This window comes from Lissotriton helveticus, chromosome 2_1 (genome assembly GCF_964261635.1).
Source record: "Lissotriton helveticus chromosome 2_1, aLisHel1.1, whole genome shotgun sequence".
In the NCBI taxonomy this organism is placed as follows: domain Eukaryota; kingdom Metazoa; phylum Chordata; class Amphibia; order Caudata; family Salamandridae; genus Lissotriton; species Lissotriton helveticus.
In genome coordinates, this window is record NC_136059.1 from 1,931,887,165 (window position 1) to 1,931,914,787 (window position 27,623).

The following is a 27,623-nucleotide window of genomic DNA, read 5'->3' on the forward strand; positions in this document are numbered from 1 at the left end:
AATATATTTTTATTAGGAATTTCTGTGAATCTCTCAGCTTCTTCCTGGGTACCTCGCCAGATGACAAACAAATCATCAATATATCTAACCCATAAGGCCACCTTCTCGACCCATAGTTCATTGGCCTCCGCCCAGGGCACGTCTTCTCCCCAGTCCATGAAAAGATTTGCGTAACTGGGGGCCAAGCACATGCCCATGGCAGTCCCCTGTTTCTAAAGGTATAATTGTCCTGCAAATAAAAAGAAATTTATGATTGATACAAAAGAAACCATTTGTAGCAACATGATGTTTTGTTCACAATATTTGAGTGGTCTGCTTTTCAGAAAAAAATCGAATGCTCTTAATCCTTCTTCGTGTTTGATGCACATGTAAAGACTGCAAATGTCCATTTTGATCAGAATAAAATCTTCCTCCCACTGTATATCCTGTATGATTCTTATAAAATCAAAAGCGTCCTGAATATAAGAACTTAGGTCTTTAACAAAGGAAGACAGAATTACATCCACATATATAGATGTTTTCTCCAAAATCCTCCCCTTTGAAGAAGGGCTTTCACTGTTCTTATGAATTTTCGGTATGTGATAGAAAGTTGGTAGGATAGGATAATCCACTTTGAGAAATTGTTACTCTTCTTCATCCAAAGTTCCAAGTGGCTGAAACGCGTTTGTCGGTGTTACAAGCAAAAATAAAAGATTGAAAGCAGCTTGTGAGTGTGTGACATTCCTTGGGAGGTGTTTAAGTATATGTATATATGTAGCAAAACACTCACACAGCAGTGTCAGCAAGAATGCCCACACTCCTCGATGTTCCTCAAAAGTAAAGTTTATTCCAGCTGACGCGTCTTTGTCATTGCCACAAACATAGTATTACACATTGCCCTATTTCTATAGAAAACCAAACATTACCATCTGTGCAAAGAATAAGGAACTCAATATAAAAATGAGAAACATTATAACTGAGACACAATTAGACTCACAAATGTTGTTAAAAGTTAATCTCCTTGATATCATACATTATGGAAAACATGATATAATTAAACAAGCATGCTTTCTCCCTTCCACATGTTTTTATTCATTCCCAAGTGGGCTAATATCAATTTCTATCAATTACATATCCATAACATTTCACTTTATAATGCTGCATCCCATTACATAAGTGCAGATGTGTTAAATCTGAAGAGTAGTAGTGCATATGCACTGTTCACTTAAAACATCAAACTCAGGCAAACTAATATAATAAAAATAAATCAATTAATTTTCCTTTAATATTGCACATTTGCAATGGAGGTTAAAAATAATCTGATTGCACTGTCTTCCATCATACAATTTGAGTACATTTCAATACATACACTTCTTCTAGTCTGAGCAATCTCTTCTAATTACTTAAAAGGGGAAGAAGGAATGTTGGACTTTTTACAGATGTGTATGGAGAACCTTTGCAATATTAAGAAACATAGGTACTTTGGAATTGAGTTTTATTGTATAGCTAAACTCCAACTTCCTAAATGCTTTTTCATGATCTCTTCCTCCAGTGTCTCTCAGCATGGAGTCTATCACAAAGTACTTAGTATCTTTGTTATTACTGGTGTGTACTTCCTCAAAATGGCTGGCTGCTGGATAACTCCTATATTGCATTTTAATTCCTCATATGGGTTCTGATATTATTTTAGGTACCTACAAATTAGTACTCCACACATATTGTAAACAACAGGGACAACGTAAGATATAACACATGGTTACTCTTACAATGATATTGTCCTCTAATCTTATGAGGTCTTAATAAATGTGGACCTCAATTCTGTTTAGTTTATTCCATATCCACACACCTTACATTTGCTAAATTTTTTGAAGCCGCAACTGCATCCTCACCGGATCACTCTGTTCTTCATCTAAAGATACTTGGCACCACATCATCTTTCAATTATCTCACTCTTCTAAAGGTAAGGCCAGGCTTACAGTAATCATAGCACCAATTAATGATCAGTTCTAATTAAAAGGCCAGTATTGTTTAACTAACCTTCGTATTGAACCATGCCCACTATTGAAAGTGGCTACCAATTTCTGACCTGTGTACTTAGATGATGTTAATTTCTTTCCTTTTTTTTTATCCTTTTAACTGTGGCCATTGGCCAATGTCTGAGGCCGCACTACCTCCCCGGTGCTGTTGTGGGACATTGGCTGACACTGGGGAGGCAGTTAAAGCATCCCTGGTGCTCTGCACTAGAGGGATCCCTTTATTATTTTACTACATCAGGCTGCTCGTGAACAGCTTCGTAAGCAATCTGAGTTCTTTTTTTATTCCTGCAATTGCGATCAGAGCGCAGGGGGTTACAGGAAAGGGAAAGTAAAATGAGCCAATTAACTTGTTTTACTTTCACTGAATCAGTGCTTGGGGCATATCTCAGCCTCCCAAGCACTGATTCCTTTGGGAGATATATCATTGGAAAAGAGAGAATCTCGCCTTTTCAATTCTACCTCTGTACAGTGGATCCCTGCTTGGTGATTGCCAGAGGAGAGCGGCTCGCCCCAGCTCATTTAATAGCCTCACCCTTTCTGCCTCTGCTGAGAAGTCAGAAAGCCCACTAGACATGAGAGAATGCATATTTTACCAGAAATATAGGGATTGGGTGCCTACCCACACCCTATTTAAATAGAGTATCAGTCTTTCTGCCCCACAGGGGACAGAGTGGCAGAATTACCCCCTGCTTGCCCCCCTGGGGGGAAGGAATACCACTAGACACCTGGGAAAACTTAAAAAAATATATAGGTGGAGTCAGCCCGCCATGGTCATGCCTCTACCGCAACTTAATGAGCCATCAGCCTTTCTGTCTCCCTTGGGGCTGATTGGGGTCATTACCCTTGATCTGTCAACCTGCTAGATGCCAGGAATTTCAAAATTGCACCAAAACAAACAAAATGATGCAACAGCCTTTCCCTGACCATGTGGGGTCAATAGTGTCTTTCTACCCAACGTGGCAAGTAGATGGGTTGACCCAGTTCAGGGTTTGCCCTAAACCTGCCTCTGGGGTAGCAAATCTACCTGACACCATGGATTGGGACTTTGGGGCAAAATAAAGTGCTGCAGCTGTTGCACTTTGGCCACAGTGCCCACTCCCTCAACCTAAAATGGACGAACTATTCCTAGCCCCTACTGTGGCTGACTCCCAAAATGGTGAATGGCTGCAATAATATTGGCTTGGCTAGGCTGCCACCTGGAAAAACCTATCCAGACAGTTCTAAAAACTAGACATCAGGGGAGTCCAGGGTGGTGTGCTTTTCATGGATCATACACCATTTCTTTACCCAAAATGCCATGCATACTTCAAATTTTGACAAAAACATAATTCTGTGCGGAAAACTTCTGTAACCTGCGAGAGCCACAAACTTCCTAATACAAACAGCATTCCCCTGTGTCCCCCAATAAAAATGGTACATCATTTGTGTGAGTGGGCCAAGAGATCTTGACAGAAGAGATCTTATAGTGCAACGTGGAGAGATCAGCAATAAGGGTAGCTGTGTGATTTGGGGTGGTGCTCTGCTGCCATCCATGGATATGTACCAACCACAGACATTTTTAAAAAGTAGACAACCAGTGGATTCCAGAGTATCGGGCCTTGCATGGATCCCACAAGGTTTTTGTACCCACAATGTCCAGCAAACTTAAAACCTTTTCTGAAATCATGCACTTTCTTTATATTCCTGTGATGGACACTGCTGGATTCTACAATAATCCACAATATTCATATCACCCACTATTACCCCTCTTATGCCATTCAAAAATGCTGGACCACTTGTCTGGTTGGGCCTAGTGCCTGTGACAGAAATGGATCAAACCTGGGTCAGTGGGAGTCCACCCGTAAGTGCTCCCATTTACCTATATTTGAACGGTTCCTAGTTCATTATTTATTAAAAATGAGAAGGTTTGCTAGATTTCACTATGGGCCAGCTGGGCTAGAGCCCAAAATCCAGAGCTACCCACTTTGCAAAATAAGGTTTAGTTTTGAGTGGAAAAATGTGATCTATCCATGTTGCATTTTGGGATGTTTCCTGTTTGGGGCACTGTGCCTACTCACAAAAGTGAGACAGCATTTTTATTGGGAACTTGGGGGAATGATGGGTGGAAGGAAGTGTGTGGCTCCACACAGATTCCAGAACTTTCAATCACATAAATATGTAGAAAATTCGTTTTTTAATCAAGGTTTGAGGTTTTTAACCGATTCTGGGTAAAAACTTCCTGGTGTCAGCTTAGCAAGTCCCTCCACCTCGGATTTTCCCAGATGTCAAATTTTCAAAAATGTGTGTGTTTGCTACGTTTTTCTGGCTGTGGGTTGAGCTAGGGCACAAAATCCACAGCTACCCATTTTGCAAAAAGATTTTCATTTGGGGGAAAAATGTGATGTATTCATATTGCGTTTCAGGCCATTTCCTGTCGCAGGAACTAGGTCTAGCCACACAAGTGAGGTATCATATTTATAGGAAGACTATGAGGAATCCTGGTTGAAAGGAAGTTCGTGGCTCCCCGCAGATTCCAGTGATTTCAATCACAGAAATTTTAGGAAAATTCGTTTTTAACTCAAGGTTTGAGGTTTGCAAGGGATTCTGGGTAAAACAAACTGTTGACATCCTTGCACCTCACTCCATCTTGGTATTCCCTAGGTATCTAGTTTTGAAAAGTGTGTAGGTTTGCTAGGTTTCCCTCAGTGCCGGCTGAGCTAGAGCCCAAAATCTACAGCTACTCACTTTGCAATAAAAAGGGCAGTATTGATTGGAAAAATGTGATGTATCCATCTTGTTTTTTTAGATGTTTCTTGCCATGGGCACTAGGCTTACCCACACAAATGAGGTACCATCTTTATCAGAAGACATGTGTGAATAAAGAATAGTAGAACAGTTCTTTAAAGCAGCCATTATCGTCCCACTACCCGCTACTGGAAAGAGGTGATAGTAGTTCCTGTCTTTATAAAAAGAGAGACAGGAACAACCCTGCGTGTTACAGAGCCATATCATGGATTGATACAACAATAAAAGTCCTGGGTAGCGGTTTCCTTGCATGTTTAGAAGAGTGGGCATCACAAAAGGGGTTCTATCGCACACAGAATTTGTTTTTTGAAGGGGTATGGGAACGACCGAACAATGCCTCAACTTGTCTCTGAATGTCAGTATGCACATGAAGTCCATGAAGAGCTCTGTACATCTGGCCTTCATGGTCTTATCTAGTGCTTTTGCTACTGTCAATCAGGACAAATTTTGGGCTATGATGGAAGACAATGGTATTGAAAAATCATTATTAGTGCTCCTATGTAGGCTCCACACGAACACTTTGGTTACCGTAAGATAAGGCAGCAAGGGGGAAAAAACACAATCCATCATCTCTACTGAGGGGATCTGTCAAGGCTGCATTTTATCTCTAATTCTTCTTCTCATTTACACAAATTGGCTTGAGGCCTTCTTATTGAAAAGGGAGCCTGATTTTTCTCAGGGAGGAAATTCATCTCTCTGCTCTCATATGCAGATGACACAGTCTTGCTGGCGAGGACAGCTATGGGTCTGCAGAAATCCCTCGGTGCTTTCATAAAATTCTTGACATCCCTTGACCTAAAATTACATTTAAATAAATCATGTGTTATGGTATGTGGTCCACGGACCCTTTCCCCTTACCCTTTGGGAATGGTTGTAAAAACGTTTTTAAGAGCACAGTGGTCCCATGTACTACTGCCTGCCCCAACAAAATGAAAAGGAAACTTTTTTTTTTTTAAAAACCACCCATATTCCTTTAAGGAAAATGAGCTGCATTAAAAGAAAAAGATTGCTTTATTTCAAAGCAATCAAAGACATGGTGGTCTGATGACCCTAGCAGGCTACCACACCCATGATTTTAGTGATTCCTACGGGGTCGCAAATTGCGATGTACCTCATTAATATTAATGATTTAGGTCGATTTGCGACCCCCTAGGAATCTGTATATGAAACTCTTGGAGTTTCATACATTGGAAATTGTGATTACCTAATTGCGATTCTCAGAAAATCACAATTAGGTAATCGCAATTTCCAATTTTGATACATGTGGCCCTGAGATCCCTAATTGCACAACAGACATCCAAATCAAAACTCGCACACAAATGCAATGCTTATGACTAAACAATAATTATCCTGAACAATACCAACACCTAACAGCACAACGCAATTAAAAAAAACTACTATATATACTCAAAACAATACGTAATACTTGATTAATTGTTGTGTCTTTCATATTGGTAGGATTCATATAATAAGTAATCTCTTCAAGATTATATACGACGTTTAATATTGCCTCTGTCACATCTAGGGAGAGGTCAGGAGCTGTGGAATCATTGGGTACCTGTGTAGTAGTCCAGAGGAAACACATGCATATGTTCATTTATCATTGTTCTCATTAGTAAATCCAATCTCTGTCCAGGATAGGTACATGGATTTTTATTATTCAGTTCTGTTTGCCCAGTACATATAGTGTACTTGAGGGCCTTAATAAGCAAAATATGGTAGCAATCTGTTTGTTTAAGAGTTCATTTGGGAAATGGAAAGCCAATGCTAAAGGATTGTCAGCAAGAAATATTGATCAGTAATTACATTAATTGGGCCACCTCTATGTACACCTGAACGATCCACTATAAGTGGCAGAATGGTTTTGTAATGTGGCAGCTGTGTGAACTGAGGACGATTTTCATTACTTTCACTGTCCAAAGACACTTTGTGATTGGCACCCATGATTATTGATTTGCCACTGTTTGCCAATATGGGAAGGGATAGGGGTGTACTGTCCAATAGCCTTGTCCTGTGTGGATGTTGGGATTCCCTCCTGCATAGACAATGGTGGACTCAAGATCAGGTGCTCATTGGTCACCAGCCGCGGTCGGTAGTAGGAGTACCGGCCGGGCGGTGACATGGAGAGGGGGCGGGGCAGGGTGGGGAGTAGTAATGTATGGATTACGGACTTTTAAAGGTAAGTAAAGATAAAAATAAATACAACTAATTTCGTTGCACACACAGCATCGCATTTGGTGATGCAGTGTGTGCAACGAAATTAGTTTTATTTATTTTTATATTTACTTACCTTTAAAAATCCGTAATCCATACATTACTACCCCCCACCCTGCCCCTCCCCCTCCCCACGTCACCCCCGGCCGGAACTCCCACTACCGGCCGCGGCTGTTGGTCACGCCTGGAAACTAGGCACATGATGTGTGATTTCAGGAGACCCAATTATATCATTTGTGTTCTGTCTGCTAATTTCAAGCCAAACCATTCTTTGCCCCTTCCACCCCCACCATCTCACTTTAGATGCTCCTTCTAGGCAGTGCAACAATAAGGAGGCGACAGCGTGTGTACAGCAATGACAACATTGCCGATGGACATCCATCCCTGGTTCATAGATTTTGTCCAAGAGACTTTGGACTTCAGAACATCAAATGTTTGAAAGTTAGTAAAAGTGATGTGCTCAGACTAGAGCGAATAGGGTTCTCGTGACCTGTTTTAAGATTTTTTTTAAAAGGACAGGCTATACCACACTATGCGGCAGCCCCTCGGGGCTCTAGTATCTGCCAGTGAGCAAAACATGCAGCCCCTCAAGAAGTTTTATGTGGTGAAAGACGGCATTATGCATGGCAAAATGTATCTCTTGCACATCCCCAATGCATTTTAAGAGGTACCTGATTATCTCCATGTCCAGCTGATACGTAGCGATGATGTTGAGTGTGGACGGCTCAAGGGAGGGTTAATTTGTCCAAATGCTCTTTTGTGCTGGCAGTATCCTGTTTTGCAACAGCAGGTTGGCATGCTATCTCTAGCTCAAAGAGCCTGAACTAATAGTGAATTACTTAATCACTTATCCTGCTATTTGAAGAAAAAATCCACATTTACAATTATTTGCATAGGAGGGGGAGAGGGGACTCGGGAAATTCTGTTTACAGGATGTTGATGGTGCAGAAAATGTTTTTATATAATACACAATTATGTTTCACAAATGTCATTTGAAACAGTGTTATACCATAACTACAGCTGTCCAAATGTTGTATCACCATTTAAAATACTTGCTAATCTGTCACTAGACTGACAACCACATTTTTATTCATTTCTGTTTCTGTGTCAGATAAATCAATGCCCGTAATGGAGGAAACTTATTAATGGAAAGTCCATAACTGCATCTCGAGTAATGCCATTCTCGATTCCATGCAGACATTACAGGTGTGCCCCTGATGCCAGGTAAGTGTACCTTCCAGACGACGGACGATGACGCTGATCTTTATATACTTATTTATGATTTTAAACTATCCATTTATTTAACCAATGTATCCTCATATTGTAAATTTGTCGCTTTAGTTTTGTCTTTCTTTGCTTTTTATTTGTTGCTGTATTTATGTCTGTGAATGTAGCCAAATAACCCATAGTAATTCACGAACAACTTGTGGGAAAACAATCAATCAGGTTGTGAAAGTGCTCATGACAAGGGATATGAAAACCTTGCACAGAGGAAGAGTTATTTTTTTTTTTACAGATTGCTCCTTAGTAAGGATCTACGAAAGATTAGCCTGATTCCTTTCGGATTCAATTTTATTTTCTCTGAACTTGGCGTGTGAACGCTGGATTCCCTCTCTTACATTGTTTTACTCCGAGTCTTTCTGGCATCGATTTTCTTATGCTTGCTGTGTTGTGGCTGTCAACTGTCATTGTCAAGGACTGCTTTGTGGGTAGGTGATACAGCAGATTTTAAATTGGATCCTTGCTTCCAGAGGAAGCCAGTGTAGATTGATTTGGTTCTGGGACGTGGTCTTTTTGTCTCCCATTACCAGGAGACCTGACGCATGTAGAATGGATTTGAGTGGTAGACCCAGAAGTCCTGGATCTGTGCCAGGTTGTCAGAATATCCACACACAATATAAAACTACCTAAACATTTATCAACTTTAGTAGAAGTCTGCACTGCACTCAATAATCAATGCAACAATTTAAAAAATAGCAATACATTTAAATATAAGTAATTCTAAACGGAACTCATTTACATAGTCAGTGCTTAATATGAAAATCTGCCTGCTTTACATAGAGCTGCCAGGAGTGTTTTGTCTCTGTCCGTTATTTACATGTTTGCAGAGTCATCCATTCCAGCATTGTAAACGATACATGATTGTACATGGCGAACGGTACAATGACACGGATTTCATATGTTCCTGTAGCAGATCATGACATAGGTTCTATGGGGCTTATTATCAAGGGCCATCTCGCCGCTTTTTTGGCTTTAAAGCCAAAAAAGTGGCGATAATATTATCTTCCTATCAACAACGCAGAGCTAACATGCATTAGCGCATTTTAGCTGCCATTTTTGTAACACCACCTATCTTAGCGAGATACATCGCTAACGAGATGCAAAGAAGGCGTTCCTGACCATTACTCTATGTAAATAATCGCTAACAAGGCGTTGCGATATTTACAAGCATGGAGCAGATCCGCAAAGCGATGAAATAAGCAGCGCTAACTGCGGTTTTCGCCGGAATCCAACGCCTGGTAAAATCATGACTAAGCTATCTGTAATATGGAAGGTGGATTTACAGGTTAAGTCCACACTCCCATATTATGAAGCATTCCCTTAGCGCTGTGAAATCATCGTTTGATTTCACGCGTTATTGCTGATTATCGCCATCTATTGCTGGTTTTCACATCACCATTTACCAAAGCGTTGCTAATACACCACTAACACGGCGATGTGAATCCGCGATAGACGGCGATAATGGTAAATGCGATAAGCACGATTTGCGATGTTTATCGCATTACCTTTATAATATGCCCCTAAGTGTTCCTGTTGCAGACCAAAAGCCTTAAATCATGATTTATTCCCATGTTCTTTGAGTTTGCTACTTTCATATAAGCATTCTTCCATGAGTGCGTGTTTTTTAAGCTATCTTTCAAAATCAGAATGGAGAGTTCCTGCCACCAATGCCCCGTTTAAGAGCAGTCTTGTACTATTAGCTTACAGGTGCCAGGGCTAAAATAGTGAATTTGTGGTTTTCAATAGCGCTAGTTCCTTATTTTGAATTGCCTCTGAATTGAATTCTGAGGGGGCTGGTGACAGCCGTTACAAGCCCCAATGGAATGCGAAGAGCCACAGGTACACAGCACGTCTCTGTACTTTTAAAGTGACATTCTGGCTTCTGAAAGCAGCCAAAATCTTCGGGCCGATTTACAAAAGTAACCTGAGACAAAATCCTAACTTTACAACTTTTGGTATTCACAAAAGGCATTTAGTAGTAGTAAAGTTAGGATTCCTAACTTTACTACTACTAAACTGAGAAAAATCCTAACTTTATGACTTTCGGTATTCACAAAAGGCATTTAGTAGTAGTAAAATTATGATTCCTAACTTTACTACTACTAAATACCTTTTATGAATACTGAAAGTCGTAAGGTTAGGATTTTGTCTCAGATTACTTTTGTGAATCGGGCCCGTTGTATGGAAGTTACTCATTTCTCAATAGACCTTCTGGGTTCATCTCATAATCGGCTCGATTTGTCCCTCCCAGTAGATACTAGTGGCATAGGTAACTCAGGCGATGGGGAAATATGTGCCTATTTTTGGTCTGCTTATATTTTGAGCCTTGTACTCTTCCATATACTGCCGCCCTGAAAAGATTGTTGCTTTGTATGCGATAAAAAACATTGATTTGCAGCTGTATGACCTTTGAATGCATAAGACATATTTCTCGAGGTACATGCTGTAATGTTTGTGGATGTCCAAAGAAGATGAAATATTAAGTGCAACTCTAAAATACGCTTTTCATGTAGCAGCTTGCTCAAATTGAGTTTCTTTACTCCCAGTAGAGCATCTTGTTGGTCAGAACTGCCCGTTGCAGTGTAGCTTGTTAGATTTTATGACAGCATGTAAAGGGGTAGTTGTTTTCTTCTTTTAAATATTTTCTAAAGAAGCAAGATTGGATGTGGAGTGGTAACATGACATTTGTTGTGCATTGACATTTGGAGCACTGTGTAGATTGCAGCAATGTGAATGTTGACCTATATATTTTGCTTGCATAAGTGCAGTGTTTGTGTTGCTGTATGCACTTGCACGTTTCGTAATATTTAGGTAGCTTGTGATGCTGTCTTGGGTTGTCTCTCTTTGATAGCACCATGACAATTGTTTATGTTGTTGTCACGGTTAGCAGGGATTATACACACCCAGTCACTGGTTATATTTGTTTTATGCTATGTTTTATTTATTTCTTTCAGGTTATATATTGAGTTGAGTTACAGTGGAATAGGTAATAGACCTTTCTTGTTTTCTCCCTCTCTTTTCTTCTTTCTTCTTTGTCATCTCCTAGGTTCCATATCTCAGTTTTCTTCGTGCTTCACACCCTGGACGTGAGACACCCTCAAAGGAAATAAAGATGCTAGGGGTAAGTCACTATTCTAAAAAAAAATATGAATTAGAATTCTATTTCTGTAAAGATTTTCTTTATTAAGAATGTCTTTTTTAAGCAAAATATTCAAAAACTCAAGACACTGTCCAATGGGATAATATCGGAGGAGGATTTTAATAGCAGAGACATGAGAAAGAAAGAACCAAACCAAGACTCCAACAAATTTACAAACAAGCAGGAGCAGCCCGTGCAGGTAAGAGCGGTGGGGTAGGGTGGGGGGAACTCGACAGACGACGATGAGGGAAAATCAAATAAATATTCAATTTTCCCTCGTTGTCATCTGCTCTTACCTGCACGGGCCACGCCTTCAAAAAGTGAGTGTAAACTAGAACTATAAAGGAACAAAACAGGATGTAAACCATATTGACTCTTAGAATGAAGAATTGTTTTTTAGATCTATCTTCTGGGTCAAAAGCTGCCAAGTTTAAGCAACAGTATTGGTTAACAAGTCTCAGTTAATAAATAATAATCCAGTTAGAACATGTTAAAAAACATGTGGCCCTCAATACGAGAGGCTAAACACATATGAAGCTAGACTCTGACCTCTAATAACCTGTTAGTTGGATATTGTACAATCCCTAGCCTCGACTACTGCCTCAATGTGAATTAAGGGTTAGCAGTTCATTTTTCGACTATTTATTCTGAGCAATAGAGTCAAAGTGGAGAACTGTATAGGAAACTATAACAGGAACAATGCAGATATCATTCACTGTAGGCAACTCTTTCAGTTTTCAAAAAACAGGCAGCGCAACTAACTGAATTCCAGTCTATAGCTTAACAGGCACAAACTAACTTTACATAGATACTTTGTGCCAAGCTGATTTAATACTAAATTTGGTAAATCTACTTTACATCCCTTATTAAAAGCTTAACATGCCAATTCCACGTTAGTTGTGACACAAGGAGACCATATTTGCTGCCATGTAATAAATAGCCCGATGTTAACTTGAATGAAGGGTGCACACATGCATATATGCGCATAAAGAAAAACACACATGCATGACAGGCACACGAAAACAAAGGTGAAAAGAAAGAGGCATGCTCTTACTCACAGAAACATTCACTCATATGTCTGGCAGAGTGTACATCCTGCTTCTACTTGGCAGTTTCTAGCCTGCCCTACAACACCACTCTGATAGAAAACAGTTCACCAGTAGATACACTAGATAAAGATTGAATAAAGACAGATGTAGTAATAACACATATAAAATAGGGACTATGGGGTCCATTAGGATGTCGGGCGGATTGCCTCCGCCAGGGTAGCGGTGGCCACCGCCACCCTGGCGGAGGCAATCCGCCCTACATTCTTCCCTGCATTCCCCCCGCCATATTAGGATGGCGGAGGGGACCGCAGCGGTGGGAAACACCGCCCGCCTGTTTTCCGCCCTGGTCGCCTTGCGGCCGGGGCGGAAAAGGGATAACATGGTGGCGGTGTCTATCAGACACCGCCAGCCATATTATAATGGGCATTTTTCAATGCCTTTCCGTGGCGGCAATGCCGCCACGGAAAGGCAGGCGGACTTCACTCTGGGGGCCACCTGCGGGCCCCCAGAGTGAAGCACAGTAGGGGGGTGCACAGGGGGGGTACCTATGGTACCCCCCTGCATTTGCATAATGAAAGCGGCAGGCACCGCGCGGTGCCTGCCGCTTTCATCATGCAAATGCTGTAATGCATTTTCAGCATTGTGGCGGGCGGTGCAGAGAGCACCGCCCGCCACAATGCTGAAAATACAGGATGTGCCCGCCACTGTGGCGGGCAGTCCCGTTTTCCGATAGGGTGGCGGGTGGGCAAATCCTAATGTGCCCCTTAATGTCCTGCGAAAAAAAACCTAGGCTGAAAAAAAAAAAGAATGGTATTGAGTAGTGAAATATCAAGAATGGAGAAGACAAAACAGGAAAGGAAAAGAGAAAAAGCAAGTTTAAGACAAAGATAAACATAACGCACAGAGATAACAGAAAACACAAATGAAAGGAACATTCAGTAAAGATGAGGAAGGTGGGAGAAGACATCTGAAGAAATTAGAAAAATAAAAGATAAAGGAAAGGAAAATAACTTTCAAATCAAGAACTAAAATATTGGAAAAAGAAAATAATCAATTCTAACCTCAGGCGTCTCCTCAATGAGGCATGAATAGGGTTCCTCTTGTGCTCAGAATTTAAAATTCATGAAATAAAACCCTAATCTATTATATAATAATCAATGTATCTAGTGTCAGGTAATGCTTCTGAAAGTCCCTATTCTAATGTGTCCTGATCCTCCCTTGTATTACTAGGAATCTCAAGCAAGTGAAACACATTGCAAATTGAGGATACCTGCTTTTGCAGCATTTGTTAAAATGCGACTATATACATATTTAAAATTATGAAACTGAAAACCAGATTTCAATATCTATTATTTTTATTTACGAAAGACACATTCTAAAATTGACTGATTGTGGATGCAAACTCAAATATTTGCAATGCTTCATAAATAGACTTGTAATACAAAACCAACTATTTGGGAATCTAGACGAGTGTTCCCAATCTGTGGGTCGTGACTCACTTATGGGCCATATGCCAATTTTTTTTGGGTCACAAATGTTAAAGCAATAAATAAAGATGCATTTAAATTCTGTTCTGATCTTGTCACAATTGTTGCACTTCAAAGACATATGTCAAATGTCAGGCTGTCTTCTGAAAAATTGCTGCTTTTTTAACATAGGCTTGGTCTTTGCAAACTCCTCTTGCTTTGCAGTCAGAGAAAGAAAAGTAAAGTCAATTATGTGACAATCTTGCTGGGGTACAGGTGCTTGAAATGATATAGGATGCAATTAAATTTTTAACACCCAACAAAATGTAAATACCTGTAAATTAACTGTACTCATTTAGCAGTTAGGAATGCAAAGATGAAACCCATTTTTTTGTAATTCTGAAGCTTGATTGAAACAAACATTTAAATGGGATCAAAATAATTTAAGAGACTTTACTTGGTGGTGCACAAAAGACTGAAACCCGATTTGCACACATTATCATCTGTGTGCAGTATAGTTTTATCCGTAAAACTTTGTCTGTGCAGATTTAGTTACCATTTCAATGGAAAATGTGCCGGCTGTAAATAACAGTGCGCTGCCACATGATGCTTTAGTTCCATTAAAAAAATCACCCACTTCATTTACACTAAATCAAGGTGGGCAGGGTATGATCTACAAAGTTTGAGAACCACAGGGTATTCTTTAATAGAATGTCACCTGGGTCTGTGCGGTGGGGTAGAAATTTACCTTTCTAAATGCAGGCACATTTTCACATAAAATTATGATTGACTTTTTATCAATTCATAAATACACCTAAAAATTCTGTCATCAAACTCCCAGGAGATAACTTGGGACATATTTTAAATTCTTCAGAATATTTATGCAGATATAACTTTGCCAAAATACAGCCCCATCAGAGAACCTTTTAAGACTAAATCTAAACATTAAGTATAAAAAACAGATTTTATTTAAGATGTTTCTTGGATCATCCCTGCATAATCAGGATCAGATTGGTTTATGGACCATGAGTGTTACAAATTTTGCAAACTAACCCAGTGACATTACCATATATTTAGCATTGGTCAATCAATCAATCAATCAAATAGGATTTATAAAGCACAGTTAATCACCCAAAAGGGTATCTATGCACTGAGATCCAAGCTGCTAGGGGGCTCATTAGGATAGATAGGTCTTGAATCCCGTTCTGAATTTCTGAAGAGAGGGTGATGTCCAGATATGGAGGGGGAGACTGTTCCATGACTCCAAAGAGAGGTAGGAGAAGAAGTGTCCCCCACTGTTGCTTTGGAGGATGCGGGGGGGTGAGCAAGGGAGAGGGAGGTGGATTATAGGAGTCTGGAGGGTTGGAGGAAGCTCAGGCAGTGCTTGATGTATGCCGGTCCTTGGTTATGCAGGGCTTTGTAGGCATGAGTAAGAATTTTGAATTGACATCCCTGGTACACAGGGAGCCTGTGGAGTTTCCTCAGGTGAGGGGTGATGTGGGTTTATCTGGGTAGGTCGAGGATGAGTCTTGCCACTGATTTCTGAATGGGCTGAAGTCTCTTCAGAAGGTGTGTGGTAATTCCTGCATATAGTGTGCTGTAGTTGTCCAAGCGGCTATTGATGAGAGTTTGAAAGCTCTTTCAAGGTTGGCAGTGGTGTTGGGGTAGGAGGTGTTCTGTGCATCGGTTCATTGGCTTGTGGATACATTTTTTCAACTGCGGTGTGATATGTTGGGAAGTCTGTTGCCGTCACTGGAGGCTTTGATGATGGTGAAGTGGATGATTACATGGTCCGTTCAGGTGAGCTTGGTGGCATGGCTGTACTTGACCCTGTTGCCCGACTGTGAAGATGGGGTCCAGCATGTGTCCTAAATGTGTGTTGGGGTCGGTGACTAGCTGGGTGAGACCAATGTTGTTCATGCTTTCAATAAGGTTGACTGTGTTGGCATCGTTGAGGTGAAAGTTGAGGTCTCTGAAGAAGATGTAGTGTTTGGTGTTGATGGTTTGGGGAGTGATGAATTTGGGGATGGCGTCGGAGCAGCCGGGGCGTAGTCTGGAAGTCTGTTGGTGAGGGCGCCTCTGATAGTGGTTTTACCATCAATTCTGAGTTGGAAGTTGTGGTGTTCCATGATCAGGGTGATGTCGTCTGTGGTGGTGGTGCAGTGGATGGATTCTTTATAGATGATTGCGATCCCCTCTCCATGTTTGTTGATGTGGTCTCAGCGCGCTGTCTTGTAGCCGTTGGACAAGCAATGTTGGTTCTGGATGCAGGGTTGAGCCATGTCTTGTTGAGGAAGATGACTTTAGAGTGAGGGAGGTGATGGGATACCAGATCTTAATGGTGTTTTTCCAGAGAATTCCGGCATTGAGCAGGAGGCAGTGTAGTTGTTCAGGTGCAGTTGTTGTTGTCATGGTAGTAGCGGTTGTATGCATGGGGGCTCCGGTGTTGCAGGAGAAGAAGCAGTAGCAGCAGGTGATTGTTCACACAGTTGAGTGTGGAGAGGTCCAGCAGCAATTCTTGTTCCAGGGTCTGGAGTCCAAGGTTCTGTAATTGATGCCAGTGTAGCTGTGGGTGGCGGGAGATCCAGAGTTCATGGCGCTGGGCGTTGTCCAGGTGCAGATTGATGCAGACGGGGTTGCCTTTGATGTACCGATGTGCAGCAAGCAGGAAAGCAAGTGGTAGGTGCTACCAACATCATAGGCACAAATTAGAACTAACAAAGGCACAAATACAGGCATTAAGCAAAAGGGAAATTAGCAAAAGGCAAAAGGGAAATTAGCAAAAGGCAAAGCAACAGGCAAAAGGGCAGAATTAGCAGAAGACAATAAAGTAACAGGCATGAAGTTAAGGTAACAGACAAGAACAATCACAAGTACAGTAAATTGACAGTGGCATGTACTTAAAAAAAAATTGGCCTCTTATCAGGAGAGAGTCTGCAAGTCTCAGGCTGTTTTTACACTTGCTATCCACCTCATGGTCTATTGCATTCACATTAGGCCCCACCGCACTGACCCAGGTGACAGACCCGTGACCTGGAACAGTGCTTTGGCATAATCATAGGACCTCTTGTTCTATTGAATCTTCTAACAGGATTCCACTCCACCCAGCGAAGTCAGCCCATACCTTCATCACTCTGCCAGACCTTCCCTCTATATATAGCTGATAAGTCCGATTTGCCTCTTTGATCCATTCCGTGGCACATGGGGCAGATGGGTAGGTCCAGCATTTACAGATCTCTCTCCTTGCTAAAAGTACCAGGTAGAACAAGAGGCCACTCTGCTCTCTGCTCATACAGTGACATGATGTCATACCCACCCCCATTAGAACTAATACAGGGTTTAGCAATATGGTGACCCTCATGATATCCTATAAAGTGTTCACAATGTTCTCCCAAAACACCTTGATTCAGGACAAGTGAAAAAGAGGTATTCATCAATAGCTCATAAAAATGCATCTTCTACATCTGTGGGTTCGCTCCAGTACAACCTGTGATCTTTTGGGGGTCCAATATATTCTATTGATATTCAAAAAGTTATTTTGTTTTAGATTTGCTGGCTTAACCACTGAATACAATAAATTCAGGGAATTTTGCCATATTGACAACAGGTCCACCCCATGAAAAGTACCTTCCCACACAAAATATGGTGCCATCATCTTCTTGTCCTCAGCCTCCCCTCCCCAATCTCTTGAACTGCACTTACAAGCCATGAAGACAGCTGCCCATATTTGAACCTTGATAGGGAATCTCCAGTCTTTGCTCTTAAGACATCCTAGAGTAGTACCCCCTGCACTGTCATTAATTCCACCAGGTAGCAATCCCAGCCCACCTTAATGGAGGACTCTGTCCAAATTAGCAGAAACCAATAAAGTAACAGGCAATAAGTTAAGGTAGCAGGCAAGAATAATCACAAAAAAAGTAAAGTAACAATTGCAAGTACTTTTTGTACATTTTTTTTGTCCTCATATCATGATAGCATCTTGCATTCACGTTAGACCCAACCACACTCACCCAGGTGACAGAACTGTCACCTGGAACAGTGTTTTGCTGTAATCATATGATCCCTTGTTCTATTGAATCTTCTAACAGGATTCCACTCCACCAAGCAAAGTCAGCCCATACCTTTATCGCCCTTCCTGGCCTGCCCTCTTTATCTAGCTGATACGTCAGATTTGCCACTTTGATCCATCTCATGGCACATGGGGCAGATGGGTCAGTCTAGCATTTACAGATCTCTCTCCTTGCTAAAAGTACCAGGTAGAACAAGAGGCCACTCTGCTCTCTGCTCAGATGGTGACATGAGGTCATATCCACCCCCATTAGAACTAATACAGGGTTTAGCGTTATGGTGATCTTCATAATATCCTTTAAAATGTTCTCAATGTCCTTCCAAAACACCTTGATCCCAGGACAAGTGAAAAAGAGGTATTCATCAATAGCTCATAAAAATGCACCTTCTACATCTGTGGGTTGGCTCCAGTACAACCTGTGATCTTTTGGGGGTCCAATATATTCTATTGATATTCAAAAAGTTATTTTGTTTTAGATTTGTTGGCTTAACCAATTAATACAATAAATTCAGGGAATTTTGCCATATTGACAACAGGTCCACCCCATGAAAAGTACCTTCCCACACAAAATATGGTGCCATCATCTTCTTGTCCTCAGCCTCCAGAAAAATCCAGTACCATATATCTACCTCCTTACTTTCGGATCTCACATCCTAGATATGGACTGAAATTCCCAGTCCCCCCCAATCTCCTGAACTGCACTTACAAGTCATGAAGACAGGTGCACATATTTAAACCTTGATAGGGAATCTCCAATCTTAGCACTTAAGACATCCTAGGGTAATACACTGTCATCAATTCCCCCAGGTAGCAATCCCAGCCCGCCTTAATGGAAGACTCAGCCCATCCTTGAGGCACTCTGGGGTACCAGGAAAATCCCAGATAGGTGAAACAACTGAATAATAACAAATAGCCAATATATCCCTCTCTCTCAACCACAGGCTGCTGCATTTAAGACCTTTGGTCGTACCTCTTAAAACAATTTGGGGCTCCAAACTTATATAGGAAAGTTATGGTTTCAAACTCCCTTATCATTTCTGCTAATAGCACCCCCTAAATTGAACTATCCACCTTACTCAATAACATCCCACAGTTTTTAAACTGAAAAGCCATGCAATACAGATTCAGGTCTGGGAGGACAATGCCACCCTTCTCAAGTCTACACCTCAAGTTTTTCCACCCCAGCCTTGCCCCGCAAGAGGCCCATATAAAGCTAGTTATTTTCCCCCCAAATCTTATCAATAATTGATCTTGGAAATGTAAGGAAGATACAATTAAAAAAGTATGTCAGTTCAGGGAGGTTCACCATCTTAATCAAGTCCACACGCCCATAGATTGTCAATGACAGATTCTTCCATCTAGCAAGTAAGACCTCAACCTACGTTGCCGCCCTTTTCAAATTATGTAGTGGTATTTCATCCACTGGGTTGACAATAACAATGCCGAAATATTTAATCTCCACCAGTGCCTTCCTTGTCCAAACTTCCACATTCCAACATAATACCTCTGACTTAGAGTTAATCACTAAGTATCTGGATAAGGCCCCAAACTCCGCCACCAGACTCTCCACTCTAGGAATAGTTTTAGCAGGGACTAATGTATAAATTACCAGGTCACCTGCATATGACACAAACTTATTGCAAAAATAAGGGGAAGGAAACTAAATTAGCTGATTGTCCCTTCTAAGTGACTGGTTAAATGGTGCAATATAGATGTTAAACAGTAGAGGTGATAAGGGATAGCCTGGCCTTGTTCCCTGTGATACGGAAACTCCTAGACAATGACCCAATAGGGAGTATTCTGGCTGACAGATTCTCATAAAGCCTCCGAAGGGTAGAGATAATACAAAGACTAAAGTCCAATACTTCCAATACACCTCACAAGTATGCCCAGCAAACTCAGTTCAATTACTTGGCAGCACCTATCATAACAATGACCAGGGGAATCGAGTGAACAGTGGTTAGGTCAATAGATCCGATCCACTGCTGAGTGAGTTCTTGGATTTGCCACTTTGGCACAAAGCCCTTCTGATCTGGGTGTATTAACTGTGGGCTAACTTAGCCAATCACCCTGCCAGTATGCTCATGAATATCTTATAATCCGCATTAATCAGGGAGATTGGAGAATAGCAGTCTGCCTTCCTGGGATCCTTAGCAGGTTTTAAGACCAAAACAATTGTGGCTTCTTTCCACAACTTTGTGATCTGCCCACCCCTTGATATATTGAATTAAACAATGTCTCCCTGTAGGAAGCTGGCTCTGTATATACTATACTAAAGTAAGGTATAGTGTGCACAGAGTCCAGGGGATCCCCAGAGGTATAGCAGAGGCTAAATTAGATAATCACTAACAGCTCTCTTTGTGGTAGTATGGGCGAGCAGTTAGGCTTTTCAGGAGGGTGTGTTCAGCATTTATTGTATTCACTCAATCAAGGACTGATTATACACAATCAGAGACAGAATCCAAACCAATTGGGTAAGTATAAAAAAGGTATACTTATATTTTATTTCTAGAACCAAGTAGGTCTTGGTACAGGTGGATAAAATGTACTAGCAATTGCAAGTGTTAAAAGGTAATGCAATTGGAAATGGATTTACAATCTTTACAGGTTTGTATATGATTTGAAAATGATTTAAATTACATAGAAATTACTGTTGATTACTTTTGTGTTACTTTTGGATTACATTGACTACTCTGCTGATATGCCTATACACCACACAGTAGGTTCCTAAAATACAAAGGTAAGTAAGACTTTTTCAAGTTTAAGGTACAGTTACTTTTCTATCATACAAAAAACAGATCAACACATTTTTAGGACAAGAAAACGTGTAACATTAGTTCCCATGGGAAAAAGGGTGCTAGTGGTTCACAGGAAAGTGAACAATTTACAAGTATGAGTTTCGGGGTTAGGAGCAAGGTTCCCAAAGGTCCAGGTAGGCACTTAATTGCACCACCAGTGGTACTGGAATGGCTGAGTGCTGAGTGCAGGGGCCCCAATGTTAGCCAGTGGGGTTAAGGGGGCCTTCGGTCAGGGACTGCTCATGAGAAGGCAGCTCAGCTGTGGGATAAAAGCTCCTGGGGTTTGGCTCAGCACTGCAGGGGCCAACAATCAGCACAGGAGCTGCACCACCAGCAGCATGGGGCGGCCAGATACAGGGTGCCAAGGAGATGTCGGGCACCTCGTGGATTGCAATGGAGATCTTCGGTTTGGAAAAGATGCAGGATGCTGGGTCAGGGAGGCTTCCTGGAGGTGAACACCAACTGGAGAGGTAAGTTGGATTCTTGGGGAATGCCACCCAAGGCCGTGGGATGTTGGGTTAAGGGGTGCCTTTTAGTGTCTGGTCTTTTACCAGCTCCAGTGGGGGAACCCTTCAGGTTGAGGCTGCAGGCGTCTGCTTAAAGTTTTATTGCTGGTTTGGGATCACCAGACCCCAGGTCAAAATCCCTGGGGAGACCTCTTTGTGGTGTTGGGTCACTCAATCTCAGGCCTTGGGCGTTGGGTGCAGAGTGATGCAGAACCTCAAAGCCGCCTGGATCCAGGTTCTGTGTTGGAAGTCTTTGGTTGCTCAAATCCTGTGCTCACAGGAGACAGAGTCTTTAAGTTGAGTGCAGGGCAGGTCCTCCGGCTCTGGGAGGTTGCTAACGACTGGACACGCCTTGGTTTCCACAGTAGTCAGGTTGGAGTCGGGACAGGCCTGTAGGGCTGGGCCAAAGCAGTTGGTGTTTTCTTCCTGGATCAGCATAGCTCTTCGGTCCTTCTGCTGTCTTCCTTGAATCTAGGGAGACAAGGTTCAGGATTGCCCCTAAATACTACATTTAGGGTCTTTTAGAAGGGTGTGCCGTCAGGATAAATGGGTCCCTTCCTTGGGTTGGGTGCACCCCCAATTATGCCACTCACCAGTAGGAGGGGGAATGAGCATCTTCCTAATTGTCTGGGTCCTTCTCATCTTCATGATGGAGGGGACTGAGATGTGTCCTTCACCTAGCCTCCCCCACCTTAGTGGTGGGGTTGGCAAAGTGGGCACTTCTCTCTTCCTAACTTGGTTATCCAGCAGATTCTCCTATCAAAAGTGGGGGTCAAAACCAGTGAGAGCCAGTTGCTGGGGGCAAATAAAGGCAGGGAGAGCTTACAAAGGTGGCAGGCCTTCGAAGCTTCCCATTCATGGACCCAGCCCATACTGGGGGAGGAGGCATTTGCTTTGCTGTATTGCGGCCTCCAAGCCTGGCTTTGCTAACCCCTCTGATGTCCCATATAACCTCCAGCGGAGCTGAGCCAGCATTATCTAGAAAAAAGTTAACACTGGCTTTTTTCAGAAAGGAGAAAACCCCAGGATCAAGGAGGATAGCCCTTTTTAACGTCCAACCTGAATTATGATTGTCTCAATAATATTTAAGGGAAATAAAGACTGCTGAATGATCCAAAATATGCCCAGGAAATTGGGCAACCTCTTTTATTTTACCCACCAAAACTCTCTCCACAAAGAAAACATCCAACAAAAAAATGCCCAGATTTTCTACTAAAAAAGTGTAGCTCCTCATTGGGTCCTTTAAATATCTCCATGCATCAACCAGCCCCACATCTTAAAGCATACTTTTAAGAGCCTGTCTCATCCTAAAGGCTTGAGCAAAATTCCTCAGGGTGGATCTATCTAAAATGTGGTCCAGTAGAGTAATAAAATCACCTACAATAACCAACGGGCTGTTACCTCAACTAGATTCCACTCCAAATTCACAATATGATGGGGGTCATCCAGATTCGGACCATAAAATCCAACACACACAAACTCTGAACAGGCACACCACATAGTTCCCAGGAACCACCTGCCTGAACTATCAGTTTTTGAGGATATTACCTCAACCCCAGATTTTGTATTTCAAATTGATTTAACCCTGTTCCCATTATGTATCTAAACAAAAGCCTTTAACATCTGGCTGCATACAGTCTTGATTTTTGAACTCTCTGAGATTTTGTTCTTGAGCTCTCCTTGTCAGCATTCTCAGACTCAGGAGAACCAGTTGTCTAAATAGAAGACAGCCTTTAGCTTACAGTACCAGAATAGGAAGAGCAAACATCATCATGGAAATTAGGAATAACACCCACTGGCATAGTTGTAACCTTAGATTGCTCTGTACTCTGTATCCACTAAGGAGCAACACTAGGTGACAATTTAGACCATTTTCAGCAAATCTGCCTTTCTCATTAAACTCTTTGTGCCAGACATTTATTTCTCTGAGGACAAGGCATCTCGTTATTGAAACGTTGTATAGTTAGAAAATATCAATAATGCTATTCTTCTGTTTCAACTTTTAATATTTCAGTGTTCTTTAAATAAAAAACACATGGTATCAACCATGTGAACCCAGAAAATATTCAATCTTCGTTTCTCGCCTTATTGAAATCTATTATAGAAACATTTCTAATCTCTGAATAAACACCTGGTACATTTCATTTCAATTGATGTACTTTGATGAACTACGGTTAAATCCATTTAACACCTATGCTCAAGAAAATACTAAGAACCAAACAGTAAACATTTTCTAGTGTGTTGCAGACAACAAATTATTCCAAATTCGGCTATATTTTCATATGTTGTTTGTACAGATTCAAACAGTTTTTGCACAAGGAGATGAGGCCAATTTTGAAATTACACCATTAACACACAAAGGGCCACATGCATCAAGCGTTTTTGCATTTGCAAACGGTGCGAATCGCAAAAAACAGCCGTTTGCGAATGCAAAAACCTTTTTTGGGATGCATCTTTTTTTTTCATTTTTCGCAATTTAAGAAATCGCAATTTTTTGCGATTTCTGGAATTGCGATAGCATATAAGAAATCGCAAATTTTGCGATTTCTTAAATGCTATGCATAATTTTGGGAAAAATTACCATGAAGTAAACCTTCATGGTAATTTGCGAAAAGTTTTAAAAATGCACAAAAGTTCATTTTTGAAACTTATATTTTACACACACACATGCCCTTGGGACATGTGTGTGAGTAAAATGTACTTACGTGACATTTCAGGGGTGCAGGGGGGGTCCTTTGGACCCCCCCCCTGCACCCTTGAAATTGCATTCTCATTATGCGATTCCTTAATTGCGAATTCGCAAAATGAGAATGCCTTCCCATTGATTCCTATGGGCCTCTAGGCCCATAGGAATCAATAAATTGCGATTCCTTAATTGCGATTCGCAATTAAGGAATCGCAAATAAAGAAAATTAAGGAATCGCAAAAACTTTTGCAATTTCATGATGGATAGGATTTTGCAATTCCTAAATTGCGATTCCTTAATTTTCGCAATTTAGGAATCTCAAATTCCTACAATGATGCAATGGGCCTTAGTACATTTCTTAAGTTAACACTGTGTTTCCTTAAAGAAATCATAACACTTGTTTTTTTCAAGTGGCATATCCACTGAAACTAATAAATAAAGGGAATATATACATTTTCAATTTTACAAAAACATATATTTCTGTTTCTACTCCTATAACAATTTAATGCTGCAAAGTTGATTTTGTTAGCTTTTTCAGGTAGATAACATTGTAATTAGGAACATAACCATTCCCCAACTCCATTGTCCGGAACACCTCCTAAACCTCCTCCCAAAACAAATACCCCACAGGGGTTATGAGACATTGGCACTCACTAACAAAATCTCCAACATATACAAGTCTATCTTCTCTTCTCATTTCAACTTGTCTGACCACGAGACTGAGCCTAAGCCAACTGAACCTGTAAGCTGATCTTGCTCTTCCTCATGTCACAGAAGGGGATAGTCTCCTCCTCCTTAAATCTCTTAAGTCAGTGTCAACTGATGACCCTTCCCTCTACTTTTCAACCTCCCATCTAGTATGCATACAATCCACTCCTGAATCCTCAAAGGTAATGTTGAAACTATCACAGTCCGTGTAGCAATGTTGGAGGCAGTTATAGTTACCTTCCTTATGTAAACACACATGCAGTTGAAAAACCACATAGCTATCAACTCATCCCCCTGCTTTTAGCTTCTGACACAAATTTCAAACGAGTGGCGTCCACATTGATAGTAAAACATTCTCAGAGCATAGGGCTCACAACAGGAGGACTTCTAACTCGTTGATGCAAAAATCTGTGCTAGTAGTGATTCTAAATTGTATTCTTCTTGTTCAAGGTAATATTGGCAACTGAGCACTGTCCTATTTAGAACATTCCATGGTCTCTGATGCCACACAGCCTTTGATGAAATTATGAAACTCTACAAGTAGTCTGAAGTATGGTCGATGATTGGTTACTGCAAAGCAATATGTGAATATTTAATAGTAGGTCTTCATCTCTTGTTGAATCAGAATCGTTGGGTGAGGATGCTATGGAACAAGAGGTGAGGGATGTAAAGTGTGCGTACATCGAGGGGGAAGGAACCATCTGAAGGATTAGGCGCTGAGTTCTATGCAACATATATTAATCAGTAAACACCACTGTTAGTAGAAGTATATACTACAGCAAGGAACAAATACAGGCTCCCTCCTACAACCAAATAAGCCATAATGGTGTCACTCCCAAACAAAGAGCGCAGATAAATCCAAAATGGCATCAGGCAGATTCCGCTCAATGCTTAACACTGATTAGAAGGTGTTGAGCAAAATCCTAGCCAACAGGCTCCTTTCTCTGATGCCGAGGTTAATATACTTGAATCACAAACAGTTAATACCAAGGCGCAATACGGCAAACAATAGAAGGAGGCTGATACAAATAATTGATTATCCCTCTGAACAACATGCAAATGCATTAATACTCTAAATCGATTTTGAGAAAGCTTTTTACACCCTACATTGGTGAAACCTGGACTTGGCAATGGTTAAAATGAAGCTAGAGGCAGGTTTCAGAGCATGAACAGAGTTGCTATTTACAAACTTCCCTATATGCGTTATGTGTGGGCAAATATTGTCAAGGTCTTACCCAGTAGGTAGAGAAAAGCAACAAAGATGTCCCGTCTCTGATATTACTTGCTATAGCGGTTGAGCTGTTGGGCAACACTGTACAAAAGAGGAGCTATTGAGAGGCTTCACCACCACAGCTAGAACTCATCAGGTTTCATTATATGCAGTCTATGTGCTCTTGTTGTTTAAAGTTACACAAGTGGACATCGAAGGAGCCATGGGCACTTTGGAAAGGTTGGGGGGTATCATGGTGAAGTAAACTTGTGAAACGCCAACTCCCAGATGCATTGGCAGCTGGTATGTTTAACACAGAGGGGAGCCGGGGCAACACACACACACACACATACACAACCACTCACACATGGGCACATGCACACATTCACACCCATTCACAAATACACATTCATACATACATACATACATGCATGCACCAAATATCAAAAAACATAAAACTTACCTTCACTGCAACTCTCAGGAAGGGAAGCCTTGGAGATCCCAGGATGGTTTGGAACTGATGCTTTCTCTCATTGGCAGAATTTAGGAAAGCCATTGAGGGAAGGCAACAGTCCCTCACTCATCTCAGAGTGGGATGGGGTCAGGGAGACTTCTGATCCCAGCCCATTCTGTGTTGTGATTGACACTCAGCGCTGGGAACTTCAGGATTTAAAATTGAAGCTCCTAGGTCCTGGGGAATCAGTGACACTCCCCCTCATCACAAAGGGTTGGGCCTCGAGGCATTTAGCACATGTCTAGCTCCTGGCGTCCTGACCTGAATATTAAGTGTGTCTTTCAGGCTGGCCTTTGTTCAATCTGACAGACACACTTCTTGTTGGGGAGAAAGGTGGGGAGCATGGCCCCTCCGCCCATACAGACGGCCCACGGCTGCCAAGATGATGGAAGGATCCCTGGGCCACATGTGAAAGTTCTTCACTATACTGGTTACCGCGTCATAAACATGAAGCCAAATTGTCCACTTTACTGTAAGTACATTACATTCTATGGCACTTCTAATATGGTGGGTAGGATAACCATCACATTTGTGACTGTTTAACCCTCCGCCAAACTCTTAATAAAACCCCCAGTTTCTGCCACAGTTTCGGGCTGACTGATCTCTTGAGAGCTTGAAAAGTGGGTGCAATGCTATTTTACAGGGGTAACTTGTTGCTTGCCTTCAGAAGTTTACGGTAATGTCCTGCTTGTGTTGGAAATGAAGAAGCATTGGTTGACATAGCTAAATTGAACAACGCAAAACCATGCTCAAAGCAACATAACAACACATTCAAAACATAACAAGGCACATCACAACAAAGCAGAGAACAAAACACAACTGCTGCAGTAAAAGACAACAACATTGCAATAATGCATCTAAAAAACACGGCAACATTAAAACAACATAACACATCATCCTCACAACAAAATACCACACAAACATATGCACGGACGTTCTTGTCACACATTACCAACTCCAGAAGTCTGTTTTCACAGTGGTAAAATGGAGTTTGGAAAAACAATGTCTTAACTTACCTCGATGGAAAATAGCCCTGTCCAAGGGGCATATTTACAAAAAATTCGGAGCGCGGAGCAGTGCCACAATCAGCTTCATTGAGCTTTGACATTTTTAAAACACAGGGATGTGCTGTATTCGCAGGAATGCGGCGCACCCCTGTGTTTCCCCTAGTGCTTTTGCAAAAA

The 27,623-nt window shown here is 41.4% G+C and overlaps 1 pseudogene; it reads right to left on the minus strand.

Annotated features, from left to right (window-relative positions):
- Positions 1–26,481, minus strand: part of LOC144820346 (E3 ubiquitin-protein ligase makorin-1-like) — a 47,765-nt pseudogene extending 21,284 nt beyond the window's left edge.
- Between the last annotated feature and the right edge of the window lie 1,142 nt (positions 26,482–27,623).